Raw genomic sequence first — 19153 nt, 5'->3', positions numbered from 1 at the left:
GACTCAGGCTCTGATGAGCCTCCTGGAGGTCCTTTCGGTTTCTTCAGCAAAAAATAAAAAATAAAAATAAAAAATAAAAAAATGCTACTTTTCCTGCCAGGAAAATGGGTGATGCAGGATATTTCTAACAGTCCACTGCTTCGGTTTTTAGAAAAGAATTTGGGAGTGACCTCTAATAAGCTGGTTCTACGTGGTAAGGGCTTTACTTTGCTCTTTTAACGTATAATAAAACACAGGTAACTGGAAGACTATAGTTTTCCCCCTTCAATGTGAAAATTGTATAGTTTTTTGAAATTGAAATACAATTACACCATTTCCCCTTCCCTTTCCTCTCTTCTATTCTTCCTGTGTATTCTGCCTTACTCATTCTCAAATTGACTACCTCTTTTAATTGTAGTTGTGGTGTGTGTGTGTGTGTGTGTGTGTGTGTGTGTGCGTGTGTGCGCGTGCGCACACACACACATGTGTGAATATATAGGTGCAATCTAAACATTCCATAGAATACTACTTGTAAATATATGTTTTCAGGACTGACCACTTGGTATTAGACAAGCAGTTTGGAGTTCTTCCCTGGGGAAGACTATTTCTCCTGGTCTCAGAATTCCTTTGTCACCTGCAGTTTTTCCTCTAGAGTTGGGGCCCCTGAGCCCTCCCCCTTCCTTGTTAACAGGTCTACTAATACTGTCTTATTTATGTCTTGCTTAAGCAGCCCTGTTGATGAGAAGTCATGAGTGTAGCCTCTCTGACATTTCTGGGAGACGCACGCTCACAGCGACCTTCCTGTTCTAGCTCCGACGACCTTTCTGTTTCCTCTTCTGCTGTGATCCCTGAGACTCAGGCACAGGAGTTACACTGTACATCTCTCAGTTGGGGATGGGCCCTATACAGCCACTCATGGTCTGCAATTGTATCAGTTGTCCTTTCCTGTTATGGTCTCCATTTGTTGCACAGTGGTTCCTTTCTTGAAAGTGAAGTATACTACTGATCTATGGTTATAAGGATAAACGGACAATGCTGGTTGAGTAAAGTGACAGTCGTAGGTTCTTCTGCAGGAGTCACTATTTCATTAGCCTGAGATAGTCCGGTAGGTTTCCAGGACCAGGCATGCTTTTCCTCTTGTTGAGCAGGTCTCATATTCAGTTAAATATCTGAAGGTTACTACCAAGATGTGAGTGCCACTGTTGTACCCTTTGGAGTATTGTGCCATTCTGGTTCTTGTTGGGGTTCATAGATGTCATAGCTGGGTAGCATTATTGACTGCTTCCCTTCCTTAGAGGCGTACGTGGTGGTTCTGGTACTGTGAAAGATGGACTACAGGAAGAAGATTTTCAGGGTTGATCCAGGTCGGATCCCCAGAATCCTGTGTCTAAAGTGTACGGTGACTTCAGCAATAGGAGCTTACTTACATCCTCCAGGAGGTAATCAAGAGCAACAGAAATAGCTCGTGTTTATAATGTGAAAGTTTTAAAGAAAACAACTAGTCATCTCTATAGGAAACAGGAATATGCTAGCTGACGGTTTAAGGGGAGAAGGGGAATACTGGCTCCTTTAGATTTGGCATTGTCCTAGGTATTCTGGCAAAAAGTGTGTCAACAGGTGCTCATCCTTTACCCCACCCCCGTCCCACCCCAGGAACAGCTGCAGCTTCTAAGCTCTGTTGCTTCTCAACTGAACCATAAGGGAAACAAGCTGGAAAGCCAATGAGCTCAGATGAAACCTCAGTACGTTTCAGTCAAGTTTCCCAAAGGATGCTTTAAGGGAGGAAATACCTCTCACTTAACAAACTTTGTTAAAATGTGGCGAGATGTATCCTATCTAAACGCAGCAAAGTTTCTATTATGGCATAAGCGCAGTGTGCAGGAAGAACATTGCCCTGAGCTCAGACTATGAAGCAGTCACTTGAGTCAAATTGCATATTCTTCAGGGACTTATAAAGAAAAAAAATAGACAAACTGGGCTTCACAAAAACTTAAACTGTTTGTCCAATATAAAAAAAAAAATCTAGTATCATCACAGTAAAACAGTAAATGGCAGGGGTGGGACAGAAATATCAATAAATCATGCCTATGAAAAAAGGATCAACAAATAGAATATACAGAAACTTCAAGACACAGAAACAAAACCACAAACAACCCAATTCGAAAAATGAGCAAAGAACTAAAATATATATTTTTTTTCCAAAGAAGATATACAAACGGCTGATGAATCCACAAAGCTATCAAACATCAGCGACCACTAGGGAAACTCTCATCAAAGCTAGAAGAGACTATCTCCTCAACAAACAAGCAAGCAAACAAAAGCATGAGGGTGTAGAAATGTTAGAACCTTCATATTAACAGAAGTATGAAGCAACACAGCCCTGTAGGAAACAGTGTGGCAGTTCTGAAAGAAGCTAAAAATAGAATCGGCAGCCAGAAAGGATCCAAGAAAAAAATTCCCTTTTGGATACAGAGCCAAAAAGGAATGAAAACATCCTCAGAAAGAGAAAGCCATGTACCCAAAGGTTCAATGGCAGCAGTGTTCACAACAGCCAAAACATGGAAGCGACCAAGGGCTTATCCATCATCTGATGAATGGATAAACAAAATGTAATAAATACATACAATAGAATATTATTCAGGCTTAAATGGGAAGAAGCTTTTGACACAAGGTGAATGAACCTTGGAGACGGTGTGCTAAGAGAAACAAGCCAATCACAAAAAGACAAATACTGTATGAAACCACTTAACTAGTCAAAACCACAAAGACAGTCAGGAAAGTGTGGGTAGTTAGGGGGTGAGTGGAAAGTGAATTAGGAGTTATTGCTTGGTAAACTTTACAAGATCGGGAATAAGATGGCTGTGGGGATGGCTATGCAACAATATGATTATTTTTAATTCTACTGAATGATTAATTTAAAAATGATTCTTATCATAAATGCTTAAATGAAGCATAAATCCCATAAAAATTCTGCTGAGTTCATTTTAATTTTAATTTTTTAAAAAGAAGAAAAATATATGTTGTATGTACACATATGAAATTCTCAACATATAAATATATCTAAATAAAAGTAATCCTTATGGTAAATTCATGTCATGTATCTCTTAAAAGAATTTTTAGTAAACAAGGACTAGTAGTAAAATCAAGGGAGGGTCAAAAGTCATGAAAGTGTTAGAGAAAGTTCAGACTCTATAGATCTAAAATTTCAGCTAAATTAATATAGGACCTCATATTGGTACATGAATTGATTTCAAACACAATTCAGAACACAACCTAAAAACACATAATCAATATTGTGATGGTCAGTGTTAATTGTCAACTAGACAGAATCTGGGATCACCTGGGAGATGGGACTGGTCATGCCTGTAAGAGATTATCTTGATTAAGTTAATTAAGGTAGGAAACACCATCTTAACTGTGGGCAGTACCATTCCCTAGGCCAGGATCCTGTGTAATGGCGAGGCTAGCATTCATTGCTCTCTGTACCTCATTGTTGACTTACTGTGGACAGTTGCTTCAAGCTCCTGCTGCCTTGTCCTCTCTGACTGTACCAGAGAACTATGAGCAAGAATCAACCCTTTCTCCTTTGAGTTGCTTTGGTCAGAATATTTTGTCACAAACAGGAAAAGAAACTTAGACAACAACCTAGGAAATTTCTAAATATTACCTGAGTATTGGCATCATTTTAACATCCGCCAAAACAGAAAACCCTGGAGAAATGTGTGTGCTGCTATAGAAATGCTGGAGAGTGACATATCCCAGAGTTTCTGTGAGTCACTGTCTGTAGGCATTAGATCTCCCAACGAATATGTAACCATGCAAACTTAACCCACACTTCCTAGGTACTAATTCTTTCTGGGTACTAATAATATCTAAGTCCCTAAAATACTGGAGGCACATATCTAAAAATCTCATTCTGGATTAACCCTTTCCTCTCCAAGTTTGTTTGGTCATGGTGTTTTATCACAGCAAAGCAGTCATCCACTCTCACTAACCAATACCCTCTCCTAGGACAAAACTAAACAGATATGGAGACTGCCCAGAAGTCTCAGTGGGCCATACTCTCTTTCTCGACCTGGCTTATAAAATGTAAATGCTTTAAATATTTCTCTACATTTTGTTTTACCTCAAAACATTCTCTTAATGGCAGAAATAACATATATTAATATATACATTCATACTAAAAATGTCTACTCTGGAATAGGGTCGGCCTTTTTTCTCTATCAAAATGCAAGCAAGCAAGTCAGTTGATTCTGCTGCAAAATTTCGTAAGGGGAGCTCTGTCACCCAGGAGAGCAAGAAGTCCTCCTGGAGGGATGGACGTTCACAGAGCAGGGTCAGCAGAACATCACTCCCTCAGAAGGGACCCGTTTGACACAAATTCTGTGAGGTGTCACTGACACAGTGCTCACAAATGGGTACGTCTGGGAACTCTACCTCCAGCCACCATCTCCTGGGACTGAGCTGCTCACATCAGCTTCTGATAAGGGCTGGTTTTGTAGGATTCAGTGTTACACAGCAGTTTTTTATTGATGGTGAGCAAGCACTGACACACGGGCAATCTTAAAAAATCAAAAACCTAAAACCAACCAAATGAATCAAACGAAAAACAGTATGTCTACTCTTAAAGGTCTCTGGAGAGCAGGCAAAGCCAGAAACAAGGAAATATGTTACAAGAAATAATAACTAAGGAGATGTGTAAGCTAAATCGTTAGCTAGCAATGGAGAAAAAAAGGGCAGATTTATATACAGGTAGACCACCCAAAAGCCCAGAACAAGTGATGTCTTTCCGCCCTTAGGTGTGAGGTGAGCATGGTCAAAATAATAAAATCTCCTGGAAGCCAATTCATTTACTTATGTATTTTGGTAAATTATGTTCACTATTAGAAAATAGTTTTATTATAAGTACTAACAGACTAGTGGCACACACGAGTGAGACTCACTTTACTATTTCTGCCCGTGCATGTAGCATTTACTAACCATGTCGTTCGCTAATCTGCCCTTTCCCCTTCCTCTTCCAGGCCCTACGCAGTTTCTAAAGTTCCTCCTCCACTTTCAGCTCCTCTTCCTGTTTTTGTTTCTCTGGGTTTTTTGTTTTGTTTTGTTGGTTTGTTTGGTTTTGAGTCTTTACATTGAATACAAAGAAGTGATTTTTGTATTTCTGCTTGTTTCACTTAATTATGATATTCTCTAATTTATCCACTTTCTTGAAATAGTATTTCATTCTTCTTTATGGTTAAATAATACAGACATGCATGCGTACATGGACAAGCACACACGCACACAGCAATAGCATAATATTTATGGGTATGCAGGTATCTCTAGTGTTTACTGCTTTGGGGCATAAACCCATGAATGACACAGCAGTATCAGGTGGTATCTACTTTTAGTCTTTAGAGAAACCTCCGTGCTGATTTCTGTGGTATCAGGTCGGGTTTACACCTATTAACAGTGTGGAAGGCTTGCTTATCCTTCACATCCTTGGTAGCATTTCTTTCTTTGTTTGTTTTTATAAAAACCATTCTTTTTTTTTTAAAGGTCATGAAATTCTTTAATAATAGTCTTGATTCCTCTTTATTAACTTTTTCAAATTCAAGTTTATTCTTTAACCATTCATTCATATATACTGTTCTTTGATCAATTTTCCCTCACTGCCTTCTTTGATCTTCTTCTTTTTTTTTTTTACATTTTATTTTATTTTTTTATTAACTTGAGTATTTCTTATATACATTTCAAGTGTTATTCCCTTTCCCGGTATCCGGGCAAACATCCCCCTCCCCCCCTCCCCCCCTCCCCTTCCTTATGGGTGTTCCCCTCCCAACCCTCCCCCCATTGCCGCCCTCCCCCCACCAGTCTAGTTCACTGGGGGTTCAGTCTTAGCAGGACCCAGGGCTTCCCCTTCCACTGCTGCTCTTACTAGGATACTCATTGCTACCTATGGGGTCAGAGTCCAGGGTCAGTCCATGTGTAGTCTTTAGGTAGTGGCTTAGTCCCTGGAAGCTCTGGTTGCTTGGCATTGTTGTACATATGGGGTCTCGAGCCCCTTCAAGTTCTTCCAGTTCTTTCTCTGATTCCTTCAACGGGGGTCCTATTCTCAGTTCAGTGGTTTGCTGCTGGCATTCGCCTCTGTATTTGCTGTATTCTGGCTGTGTCTCTCAGGAGCGATCTACATCCGGCTCCTGTCGGTCTGCACTTCTTTGCTTCATCCATCTTGTCTAATTGGGTGGCTGTATACGTATGGGCCACATGTGGGGCAGGCTCTGAATGGGTGTTCCTTCAGTCTCTGTTTTAATCTTTGCCTCTCTCTTCCCTGCCAAGGGTATTCTTGTTCCCCTTTTAAAGAAGGAGTGAAGCATTCACATTTTGATCATCCGTCTTGAGTTTCATTTGTTCTAGGCATCTAGGGTAATTCAAGCATTTGGGCTAATAGCCACTTATCAATGAGTGCATACCATGTATGTCTTTCTGTGATTGGGTTACCTCACTCAGGATGATGTTTTCCAGTTCCAACCATTTGCCTACGAATTTCATAAAGTCGTTGTTTTTGATAGCTGAGTAATATTCCATTGTGTAGATGTACCACATTTTCTGTATCCATTCCTCTGTTGAAGGGCATCTGGGTTCTTTCCAGCTTCTGGCTATTATAAATAAGGCTGCAATGAACATAGTGGAGCACGTGTCTTTTTTATATGTTGGGGCATCTTTTGGGTATATGCCCAAGAGAGGTATAGCTGGATCCTCAGGCAGTTCAATGTCCAATTTTCTGAGGATCCTCCAGACTGATTTCCAGAATGGTTGTACCAGTATGCAATCCCACCAACAATGGAGGAGTGTTCCTCTTTCTCCACATCCTCGCCAGCATCTGTTGTCCCCTGAGTTTTTGATCTTAGCCATTCTCACTGGTGTGAGGTGAAATCTCAGGGTTGTTTTGATTTGCATTTCCCTTATGACTAAAGATGTTGAACATTTCTTTAGGTGTTTCTCAGCCATTCGGCATTCCTCAGCTGTGAATTCTTTGTTTAGCTCTGAACCCCATTTTTTAATAGGGTTATTTGTTTCCCTGCGGTCTACCTTCTTGAGTTCTTTGTATATTTTGGATATAAGGCCTCTATCTGTTGTAGGATTGGTAAAGATCTTTTCCCAATCTGTTGGTTGCCATTATAAAAACCATTCTAACTGGGGTGATACGGATTTTTTTCTTTGCATTTTCCCAACTTCTAAAGTTATATTGATCGTTTTAAACATCTATTTATTAGCCACTTATATTTCTTCCAAGAAATGTCTATTTAGGGTCACACAGATGCTTCAGAGAGTTACCGCACTTGGCCACCAACCCTTGCACCCTGAATAAGATGCATGGGATTCACTGTGGCTGAAGGAGAGAGTGGACCACTTACATTTTTTATTATCTTAAAAAAAATGCTTTCAGTTTTTCTTCACTTACTATGATGTTGGCTATAGGATGACTGTATATAACCTTTACTGTATTGAGCTATGATCTTTCCATGATTGATTTATTTAGGGCCTTGTATTATGAAGGGGAGTTGAGTTTAACTAAAGGCTTTCTCTGTGTCTGTTATAATCATGTGATTTTTGTCTTTGGTGCTATTTAAATGTGGTTACTGATTTGCATATGCTGAACCATCCTTGCACCCCTGCAGTAACATCTGTTTTCCATGGCGTGTGGCTGTCTGTACTGTGATGTTGAATTTGATTTGCGATGTGTTTTCTTGAGGATTTTTGCACCTAAATTCAGGCGTATCATTTAGTCTACAGTGGCTGCTAGTGGTCATGGTAGTGTTGCTATCCCTGCCAGATTTCGTAGTAGAGTGATGCAGACTTCAAAGGGTAAGTTTCAAGGGTTTTCTTTCGGTTTTATGGAATAGTTCGAGAAACATCCGAGTTATTTCTCTGTTAGAGGTTGGTAAAGTTTAGCAATGAAGCCTTCCCATCCGGAACGCATTGGAAGACTTGTTACAGGTTTGACATCATTCCTTGTGATATGTCTACTTGGGTTTTTATATCCTCTTTATTCACATAAGTCCATAAATATGTATTTTTCTAGATTTTCCTAATGTATTAGCACAGTATTCTTTTAAAAATTGATCTGGGGATATAGGCCAGTGATACAGTGCTTCCCTGATATCCATATGTTCCTTTCATTTTTTGATTTTCTTTGGATTATATTAAATATTTATTCTTCATTTCTGAAAGCAAATTTAAATAGAATCCTATATTCTTATTGTTTGGAGTATGTCTTTCTCCAGAAAAAATAAAATGGAGGGTCTCTTTCCTAAGATACAATGTATAGCTGTAGGCAGGAGTGGTCTACCCTAAACTTGGAAATTTGGTCAACATATACCTATGGGATGTTTACGTTTATCATATTCTATTAACACCCAGCCTATTTATCCAAAAACAGAATTTCTCAACTTGGGCACTTAAAATTTGGCTCAAACCACTCTTTGTCATGTTAGAACTATGGCGTGTCCAGCTGCGGTGGTCTCTGCCCACTACATGCAATGAATAGTCCCTACTTCTCCAGTTGTGACAATCGGCAGTGTCTGCAGATACTTCTGAATGCTTCCTGGGAGGTAAAACCCTCCAAAGAACTTCAGCTTTCTCAGGAGGCAAAGGCAGAGAGGCAGAGGGGCAGAGAGGCAGAGGGGCAGAGGCAGAGAGGCAGAGGGGCAGAGGCAGAGGGGCAGAGGGGCAGAGGCAGAGAGGCAGAGGGGCAGAGGCAGAGGGGCAGAGGGGCAGAGGGGCAGAGGCAGAGGGGCAGAGGGGCAGAGGGGCAGAGGCAGAGGGGCAGAGGGGCAGAGGCAGAGGGGCAGAGGGGCAGAGGGGCAGAGGGGCAGAGGGGCAGAGAGGCAGAGAGGCAAAGAGGCAGGGGGCAGAGGCAGAGGGGCAGAGGGGCAGAGGGGCAGAGGGGCAGAGAGGCAGAGAGGCAGAGGGGCAGAGGGGCAGAGAGGCAGAGGGGCAGAGGGGCAGAGGGGCAGAGAGGCAGAGAGGCAGAGGCAGAGGGGCAGAGGGGCAGAGGGGCAGAGGGGCAGAGGGGCAGAGGGGCAGAGGGGCAGAGGGGCAGAGAGGCAGAGGGGCAGAGGCAGAGGGGCAGAGGGGCAGAGAGGCAGAGAGGCAGAGGGGCAGAGGGGCAGAGGCAGAGGGGCAGAGGGGCAGAGGGGCAGAGGGGCAGAGGGGCAGAGGGGCAGAGGGGCAGAGGGGCAGAGGGGCAGAGGGGCAGAGGGGCAGAGGGGCAGAGGGGCAGAGGGGCAGAGGGGCAGAGAGGCAGAGAGGGAGGCCAGCCTGTTCTACAAAAGTTTTAGGGCTAGGTAAAAAGATCCGGTCTCACAACAAACAAACAAAGCCTCCAGCTTCCTATTGAAGCATGTATATGGGCCTCTTTCATATATGCAGAGATGTAAATCGGCTGCTTAGGTAAAAACTGATGCTAACCAAAGCTATGCATGGGTGAGTATAGATACACTTTGCATTTATACATGAATCAGCCATCTATGAAGAATAAACTGATTTAGCTCATCTTGTTCACATTATTTCATCCTTTAGAAGATTTAAACTAAAAAAAATCCCAAAGAACATTGTATAAGTAAAAATCTAACAAAAATGACCATTAATACAGTGTATCTATGGGAAATTTAGTTGGCCCAACTTTTTTACAGAATTCTAAATATTTGCTTTTTATCACTCAAAATGACTTTTTATCCTCGTTTCATAATAACCTTCTAAAACTCTCCTATACGAACAAGAGAATTGAGTAAGAAGCTGGCATTGTTTTAAAAACATGGAATTTTATTTCCTTTTGTACTATCTGCTGCTTTGTTAGAGGAGGACAGTCTATATGGGAAGTGTGTTTTGCATGTAAGAAGAGTCATTTTAGGAGAATTAATTTCAAGGTAGAAAGGAACCTCTGAATCCCCACCCCCATCTCTAGTAACAGCACTGATTCCCTGGGAGGAGTCTTGCCTCTGCCTGATGCTGTAAAGTCTAAGTGATTAGTGTTGTTAACTGTGAAATCATCTTTCTTTAATTTCTAGAGCTTAGAACAATTTGTAAGTCTTAGATACAATGTTCCCTTTCTTCTTTAGTTTAGAGTGAAGTCTAACTTTGCAGAAAGTAACACATTTACATGAACAATTACAGAAACTGGCTCCAGGAGGCCAGGGCTACTCTTGATATCCTAGTCATAAAAGAGAGAGAGAAGAGAGCCGAGAGAAGAGAGGGATGAAGACCCTGTCAGCATCTGTCCTCCCTCTCTGCACTTCCTTTCTTTCCTTATGTAAGTCCTTTCCTGTATTTGAGTTTCCAAAGGCAGTCTTATTTAGGGAGACAATAGCTCTACCGTTCTCAGGAACTAGCTCTCGATTTTCTCCCAGCTGCAGCTTTCTGAGCATTGACTTCCCAGCAGCAAGCAGATGGTCTGGGGCGCATTAACAACCGAGGAGAGTCACTGCTTCTGGCAAATGCTCAAGTTTATAGTGTTGCCATTTTGGTTTTTTTTTTTGTTTTTTTTTTTAAAAGAAAATAGTTTAATTGTTGACCATTCTTGAATATAAAGAGATTCATTGGCTACAAAATTATAATTGAAAGAGCTTACCATATATAAAATTAGTATCCCAACCCATCCTATTACTCTAAACACTGAAGATTATTTAGTAAAAATATTCTTTAATCTGGAATCTATTCCTTTCTTCAATCTTGGTCAAGACTTTAGACCAATTTAAATCAATTGAGTGAAGCTTAAGTGGCAAATGATACGATGGCGACTTTTACAAGACAATGTAACAGTTGAAGGCTTTTTAAAATTTTAATTATGTCTTTCGATAGACTTTTGTCTTTCCCCCCTCTTTCCTTGTTCATTTCTACTTGTATAACCCTGGCTCACATCCAGCCAGTCTTCAAGAAAAATTCTGCTCAGCCACCTACTCCCGAGTGCTCACCATGTGTCAAACAGTAATTTTATTTGAGCCACGACAGCTTCTGTCTTCTTCTGTATTGCAGTGCTATGAAGTTATAGAGCTAATAATTTGTGCAGATAATAGGGAATTACTGTGCACAAATACAATAGACACACACAGAAACACACACACATATACACATTCATACACACACACATTCATACACAGATACACACACACATACACATTCATACACATACACATTCATACACATTCATACACAGATGCACACACACATACACATTCATACACATACACATTCATACACAGACACACACACACATACACATTCATACACAGATGCACACACACACATACACATTCATACACATACACACTCATACACATTCATACACATTCATACACAGATGCACACACACATACACATTCATACACATACACATTCATACACAGACACACACACACACATACACATTCATACACATACACACTCATACACATTCATACACATTCATACACAGATGCACACACACATACACATTCATACACAGACACACACACACATACACATACATACACATACACATTCATACACAGACACACACACATACACATTCATACACAGACACACACACATATACATTCATACATAGACATACACACACACATGGAGACACAATACCCCTACCCCCCACACACAAACATACAAACACACCACATGTACACACATACACACAGAGGCATGCACACACGCAATATACCCACACACTCGTACACACTCATATAGCCACACACAACACTCACACACTTACACACATAAAGAGACATACCAAATACACAACACACACACACACACACACACACACACACACACTCATCTCCAGACAAAGCCCAATGTGGTACTGCTCTAGGAACTATTTAGCAAGGAGTCCCTGTGGAATGCTAGATATTTTTGGTGCCTGAGTTCCTGTTTGACATTAAAATTGAATATTTCGTCCAGATCCAGCCTTCCTCCTCTTTATTCTAACGCTATGCCTCCTAATGCAGTCTTGGGGATTGTGCTATTGTATGTGGGTGTATGTTGTGTTAGAAGTTGGCCAGGAGAGGTGGGCTCTAAGCCGTTGCTCCTGGTGTCATTTGTTAGGAAGATTTAACATCTACAGCTTCTGGTTTTTACAGAATTATTAGAAGACGCAGCAAGAATGACAGCAAGAAAATGAGCTATCAGAAGGGGGAAGGCAGGACAAAGCAAAGAGAGTATCTCAGACCTTACCAGCACGCATTTATTGCCAGTTTTAGGAGCTCTGCAAGCATGCCAGCACCTCTGTTCTAGTCAGCCTCCCTAGGGGCCTCTTCGGGCCTGGCCAGGTAGAATCAGCTTCTCCTCCTTGCTCTGCGGAAGCTGGGCCCCTTTCTGTGCCCATTTGGAGAGTTGCTTGACTTGGTTGAGCCGCAAGCTGATGCTGCCCAGGCCTGAGAACAGTGGGGGCTAAATCGTTTGTTTAACTCTGAACATAAACTTGGCAGAAGGCTAAGTTACCAAGCAACTGCATTCCTGACATAAAGCCTTTTAACAACCTTTTCTATAGATTACTAAAAGTTCCCAGAACAAACCCATTCCTAGTTTAGTAAAGAGAACAGAAATGGCCAAGAAGGGGGGTCCAAGAGAAGAGAGCAGAAAGGGTGGAAGCGAGGAAAACAGGAAGAGACTTAAATGGAGGCTCTTGAGTGAGGGGTGCAGGCATCCAGAGGAAACGCGACCAATGGAAGCTGGCACACACTGATCCCAGCGTGGCATTTGCTGCCAGCCCTCAGACTGCTGTGGCTTTCTTAGTGTGTAGAATTATAGAGACTTTCTCTCAGTTACAGTCACTCACACTCACTCCAGGTATACCTCGGTGAGGACATAATCTGTGGGAGTCTGAGGTTAGCTGACTTGACAGTTTCACGCAAACGACAGGGAGGAACTTGGGAAACTCAACATCCTGGGCACCCTGCTCCCTTTCCCCTAGCTGGCTTTGCGTCTGTGCATACAATGAAAATATCGTGTGTGGAGAACTTTAAAATAGCAATAAACCAACCAAAACACAACTTGTCCAACACTATAGCCAAGACTCTAAAGCCAGAATTGCCAGAATTTTCCTATGTACATCAACTTCCAACTGCTCTGACCACGCTCCCTCTGTTCTCTCTCTCCGTAAATGGACTCCTTAAAGCATTGTATTCCACAGAGGAGTCAATTCAGACAGCCTCCAGTTGCAGTGTGAATCCCAACACTTCTCTGACTTGGCGGCAGGATCTGCTGTAGGGTCCTGACAGATGGAGGCCCTTCCTTTCCCAGAGCTCCCAGAATCCCATTTAAACGGTTGTTTGCAAACAACACAGGAAGAACATAAACAGGAGCTCTGTCAGTTATGTCATTGTGCATGGAGACTTGGAATATGAAGCTCGTGTTGAAAATTTAAAGCCATGGCACACAGTGCAAACTGTGAAGTGAAAATATTGCTTGGAAATCCAAAATTATAGACCGAACATGACGTATTTCACTAAATTTAAAAAGCATTACCGTTGGGACTTAATCTTTATAAAACGGTAATTATATTTGTTGTAGAATTTAAAGATCGATAAGGAGAACAATTGCCACAGCTGACTGTTTACGTGATTATCATAGAAAATAATTACAAGCAGGGGCAAGGTGTTTCAAGTGACTCGTTCTAGACCACCATGTGGCTCAGCGATCAAGGAGCCAGCCACCAAGCCTGACGACCAGCGCCAACCCTGGAACCCGCAGTGGAAGGACAGAACTGAGTCCCACAGATTGCCCACTGACCTCCACATGTACATGGTGACACATACGTCCCTGTATACATGTGCATACACAAGTGCATACACACACAAAACTTAATTAACTAATTAATAACATGCTCTGGGTGTTCAGGTCCATTGCCTGGAGAGTCTCTGAATAGCCCCCTTTGGCTTTCGACTGAGCCACGGGGAAACACAGCAGGAAGTGTCAAAGGAAGAAGATGGGACACTGCTCACACCTCCACTTGCAATGCTCTAGCTTGACAGCGTCCTCTACTTTGATCAGACTTTGAGACTACTGTTGAAATGCTCTCCACGTGGTTCTTCCCTCCCCTCTGTCTCAATTACAGGAGTGGAATAGAATAAGGAGGAGAAGAGCAGTGTTAGATTCTGCTTTACCTGTTCATCGAGTGACTTGCTGTAAGCTGCACTTGTACTGCCTACTTGCTAAGCACGACTTCACTTGCTACCTGGGGTCAGAATGACCTGGAGAAATGGCCGAAACATTGGGTCACTTCCCTTAACAACCTGCTGCTGACTGCCAGGGACACTTCTGTCCTACAGAAGTGAAGTCTTGCTTGCCTGCCTGCCCCACATTGTATAAAATGAGTATAAAATGAGAATACGGACCAGACGCAGCAGCCTTCCAGCTGTCCTGGCTTTTGGTGAGATCTCTCTTCTGCCCTAACTGGTGTTGGAATGTACATTCCAGAAAGATTCCACCACAGTAATTGTTTGCCCCCACTTGCCAGTTTAACCCCAGAGGGTCAAAGAAACTTCCCTTAACCCCTGCTGACTCTCAGGATCCTTCAAAATCATTTATATTTTCCATATGTCTGCCTATATCTTTAAGAAATTAGTGCAACTCTGAAAAATCACCCAGTTTTATACATAACTACTTTTCCTGAGATCTTCTGTATATGTACATAAAATTATATGTATACATACATATATGATTATATGTACACTTAGTAAGGATATATATCCTTATAAGTATGTGAGACATTTGGATATGTGTGGATATCCTTACTGTCTTTAGATCCCGTTTTCATAACTCTTTATTACCCTAGATCTCAATGGAAAGCTTTCAGATGTCATTTTAAGTCCCCAGGCACTTTGGTTCTGTGAAGCACTTGGTGTTAGTTGTTTAGCTATGATTAACTATTAAGAAAGTGTAGGATGATGCCATAGGATGGGCTTTTACATAAGTCTGATGCAGCACAGTCTCTCAAACTCACCCTTCTTTCTTAAATCATTGCCAGTCCAGTCAGAAAAATAAAATCTGAAAGACTGCCTCATTTAACACGCCCCCCTCCCCTCTCAAATGCCAGGAGTAGTTTTCTACTTCTAGCAAAAGTGGAGCTAATGAACACATCAGGCGAACTACCTCAACAAATTAAACTTAGACACTCTTATAATAATCAAAGTCTTTGATTATTTTCAGAGGCTGAGTCTCAAAGCTAATGGAAGCATTAATTCTAGGCACTATGAACTTCATTCTGCTCTAATCCCCTGCATGTCACTTCACCCTTCTCCATGGCAACTATCTCTTCAGTGACAACTAAAATACTATATTAAAATTTTAAATGAAAGATATTTGTTATTAATGTTTTAAAATACAAGCCATGTACATTGAAATTCAAAGAATCTTGTTCCCCTGACCTCACATTTAAAATGACCAGAATATCTTCATAGTGTGAGAACTTGACCTCTGACTGCCAAGCGAAATCAACCAAGAAAAACCCAAGAAGAAAATGGCATAATTTTTCACAAACAATTTATCAGTCTGACCTGACCCTGATGTGGTCACACAAAGGAGAATTCAGTGGTAAAGGGGACCAGAAGGCACAATTACCATGACTAATCTATACGGATGAAAACAGGAGCTACAGCTGAACAATAACAGAAGCAATTGCAACAAGAGCTAATATTCCATGCTCACGGTGTGCTAGGCAATGATCGACGTTCTCCATACATTGATACATCTAATTTTAGAACAATGCCAAGAGTAGATCCCTCTTGCAACCCTCAATCTACAAGTAAAGAAACTAGACTTGGAAAGTAAGTAATTTGCTCAAGGTTACACAGCTAGTAAGAGACAGACTTGGAATACCATCTGGTTCTGAGCCTGCCTCTCTAACCACCATGACACCCCTGTTGGAACCTGGGAATAGTGTACTTTTAATGATCTATGATGCAATCATCTTAATCCTAGTGCATGAATTCCACCGAATTGCTATACCTCTTTCATGAATAACTTAACAGAACTGAAATATCCAAAGGAAACTCTTATTGATAAAACATTTGAGGTCAACAACTTGGGAAACTATAAATATCAGGAAGAAAAGTCAATTAAAAGTTATCTCATTAATTCTGGGCATTTGGAAGGGAACCAAGAATCCCTTTATGACTCTGCTGACAATTTTCATTCCTCTCTGCACTATATTTTAGGGAGTTATGAGAACTTTGGTGCCCACCCTCAGCTTGACTAGCAAACACTATTTCAGGTGAGATTTTTGAGTCTGCAGTACAATATATCTTGGGGGAAAATTATCCAAATCAAATAATATTTATTGAATACCTGCTACGTATAAAACCTCTGTGGTAAACTTTTTAAAAATAGATTCTATATCTATTGTTCCCTACCTCCAAAGAGCTGCATAGTCAAGTGTACAAAATAAAATAAGATTAGAGCATGGAAGGGTTGGCTCACGGGGTAAAGTGCTTGCCACCCAAGCATAAGGACCTGAGTTCCAGTCCCCAAACCCGTGAAAAAGCTGGATGTGATAACACGTGCCTGTAATCTCAGTTCTCCTACAGCAAGATGGGAGGTAGAGATAGGAGAATGCCCACACACACACACACACACACACACACACACACACACACACAGAGAGAGAGAGAGAGAGAGAGAGAGAGAGAGAGAGAGAGAGAGAGAGAGAGGAAGGAAGGAAGGAAGGAAGGAAGAAGTTATTACTTCTAGTGTGGGTCATCAGCTAAAGTTTCAAAATAAGTTTTAAAATAGAAATTGTTCTAAGGGATGACTATGATTAAAAGGTGATAAGAAGGAATCAAGAAATGATGGAATCCTTCATTTTAACATTTACCTAAGCTTTAGAGATGAAAATCTTAACTCTAAAATTCTGTGTGAGACTAGGGATGTAGCACACTTGGTTAAGTACTTGCCTAGCATGCCCAAGGCTCTAGGTTCAATCCTCCACACTGAATAAATCAATATAGTGGCACATGACTATAATCCCAGCACTCTGGATTAAAAGCCCAGTGTCAGAAACCGATGTCATCAAGCATTACACGATGAGTTGGAGGTCAGCCTGGCCTGTCTGTGTAAGACTATAAAAGAGCAAAATAAAACTATACATTTACTATAACTATTAAGAACCTTATTTCCAAGTGGTGGTGGTACACACCTTTAATCTCAGCACTAGGGAGGCAGAGGCAGGTGGAACTCTATGAGGCCAGTCCGGTTCCAGCACAACCAGGATGACACAATCCTGTCTTGAAAAACCAAAGAAGGAGGAAGAAGGAGGAGGAGGAAGAGGAGAAGGGGAGGAGGAAGAGGAAGAAAGAGGAGGAGGAGGAAGAGGAAGAAGAAAGAAGAAGAAGAAGGAGGAGGAGGAGGAGGAGGAGGAGAAGGAGAAGGAGAAGAAGAAGAAGAAGAAGAAGAAGAAGAAGAAGAAGAAGAAGAAGAAGAAGAAGAAGAAGAAGAAGAAGAAGAAGAAGAAGAAGAAGAAGAGGCAGCAGCAGCAGCTTATTTCCTACCAGACGGCAATGTTCATGCCACCTCAGTACCTCCTTGCTCACTTCAGTCAGTGATCTGCAGGGAGATTAGCATGTAACAGGAAGATCCTGCCCATCATCATTCTCAGAAATCAACTAAAATGAACATAATACTGTTGACCATGGTAAGGACACCAGTCAACAGATATTGTCTTGAGGCTATTAACTCATCTCCCCATGACCAGAGAAGTCAACACATAGACATTTATTTTGATTCCAAGGTAGTTTTGAGTCTTCTTAGAAATCCCATAGGATTCTACACTTTTCATCAACCTGTCAAGGTCCTTAGTGTTGTAAATTTAAAAAAAAATGTTTAATTTGGGATTAAAAAGAAGGAGGAAAAGAATCTGTTCCCTTCTCAAACTCCGTGTTTGAGCTGAACTGGTTAAGATCACTAGAAAGCGAGCACCTTTTCCTTCCAATCCTGGTCAGGATTCAGGATTTGGGAATTTACATCACGCAACCTTGATTCTAACAACCTTGATTCCTGCTGCAACCCTTTCCAACAAAAACACAACCCAGAAGGACAGGGTATATTTGAAGGTTTGATAGAATCAATGTTGACTTGATTGGGGGATTCTGAAGATCAGAATTAAAGTCTGAAGGGAGATAGATTAAGCTACTAATTAACTCTGATTTCCAAAAACACAGTAAAAAGTGTGAAAATAGAATATGAGGGAAGAAGACATCCAGTAAAATTGTCACCATGCATACAACTAGAAACAGATCCTATAGTTTCTTGGGTGCAAATGTGATGCTGGTTTAGCACAGTTGTCTCCTTTCAAGGGATTCCACATTCTGAAGGGTTACAGCATATTCCCAGATACCGGGTAAGGCCAGGGGTGGAGAAGAGTAGATAAAATGTCAATGGAAATTAGAAGTTCAAAAAAAGGAATGAAGGAAGGAAATACAAAATGAAATAAACTTAAGAGCACAGGTACTTTACAGCAGGGAACAAGACTAAATAGACCAATGACAACCGTCTCACTTACAATATTTTGGCCTCAATAGAAAACCTTGACTGAAATTGTATGTAATATTTTTTACTTATATAGTACCTCATAAGATGAAATGGTCAGATAGAGCAGAACCTAACCAAAGAACAGCTAAGAAGAATCAAGTTCTACAGCCCCTGGCTTCTTCAGGCTTCATCTTCAGGTAGTCCTAGCTGTGGTAGTCCTAGCCATCGCATCCCAACAAGACAATTTCTAAAGGAAAGCCAGAAGTACTTGATCCTCTGTTATTTCCAGGAATTGAGGAAATCTTTCTTAGAAGCCAAGAGCAGACTTACCCTCAGGTCTCTTCTGGCATATTCCTGTTACATGGTCATTCATAAAACTAATCACAGTATTATCATGACAGATTCAAATGTAGACCTGGAGCCCTCAGCATCAACTGAGACTCAATCTCTAGAGGTCATCTTTAATCTATGTTTGCACTAAATTTCCAGGAGATTCAGAAACACTTAAGTTTGTAAATTATAGGTGTCAAATAGAGTGAAATAGTTTTAGATTATGGGACATTGGTCAAGAAACCAGCAACCAAGGGACACCATAACCATTAAGATGGCCAAAGAGCTACTGCCTTAAATAAGCACTTTTCAGTGTTCACTTAACCTTCCTATTGTTTTTCATATT

At 41.2% G+C, this 19153-nt stretch overlaps 1 protein-coding gene across 3 annotated transcripts in view; it reads right to left on the bottom strand.

Moving 5' to 3' along the window:
- Akap6 (A-kinase anchoring protein 6) overlaps positions 1-19153 on the bottom strand; it is a 440318-nt gene that overhangs the window by 348677 nt on the left and 72488 nt on the right. The window lies entirely within an intron of this gene.

Source organism: Rattus norvegicus, chromosome 6, assembly GCF_036323735.1.
Source record: "Rattus norvegicus strain BN/NHsdMcwi chromosome 6, GRCr8, whole genome shotgun sequence".
Classification (NCBI taxonomy): Eukaryota; Metazoa; Chordata; class Mammalia; order Rodentia; family Muridae; genus Rattus; species Rattus norvegicus.
This window is presented reverse-complemented; position numbering and strand designations above follow the sequence as displayed.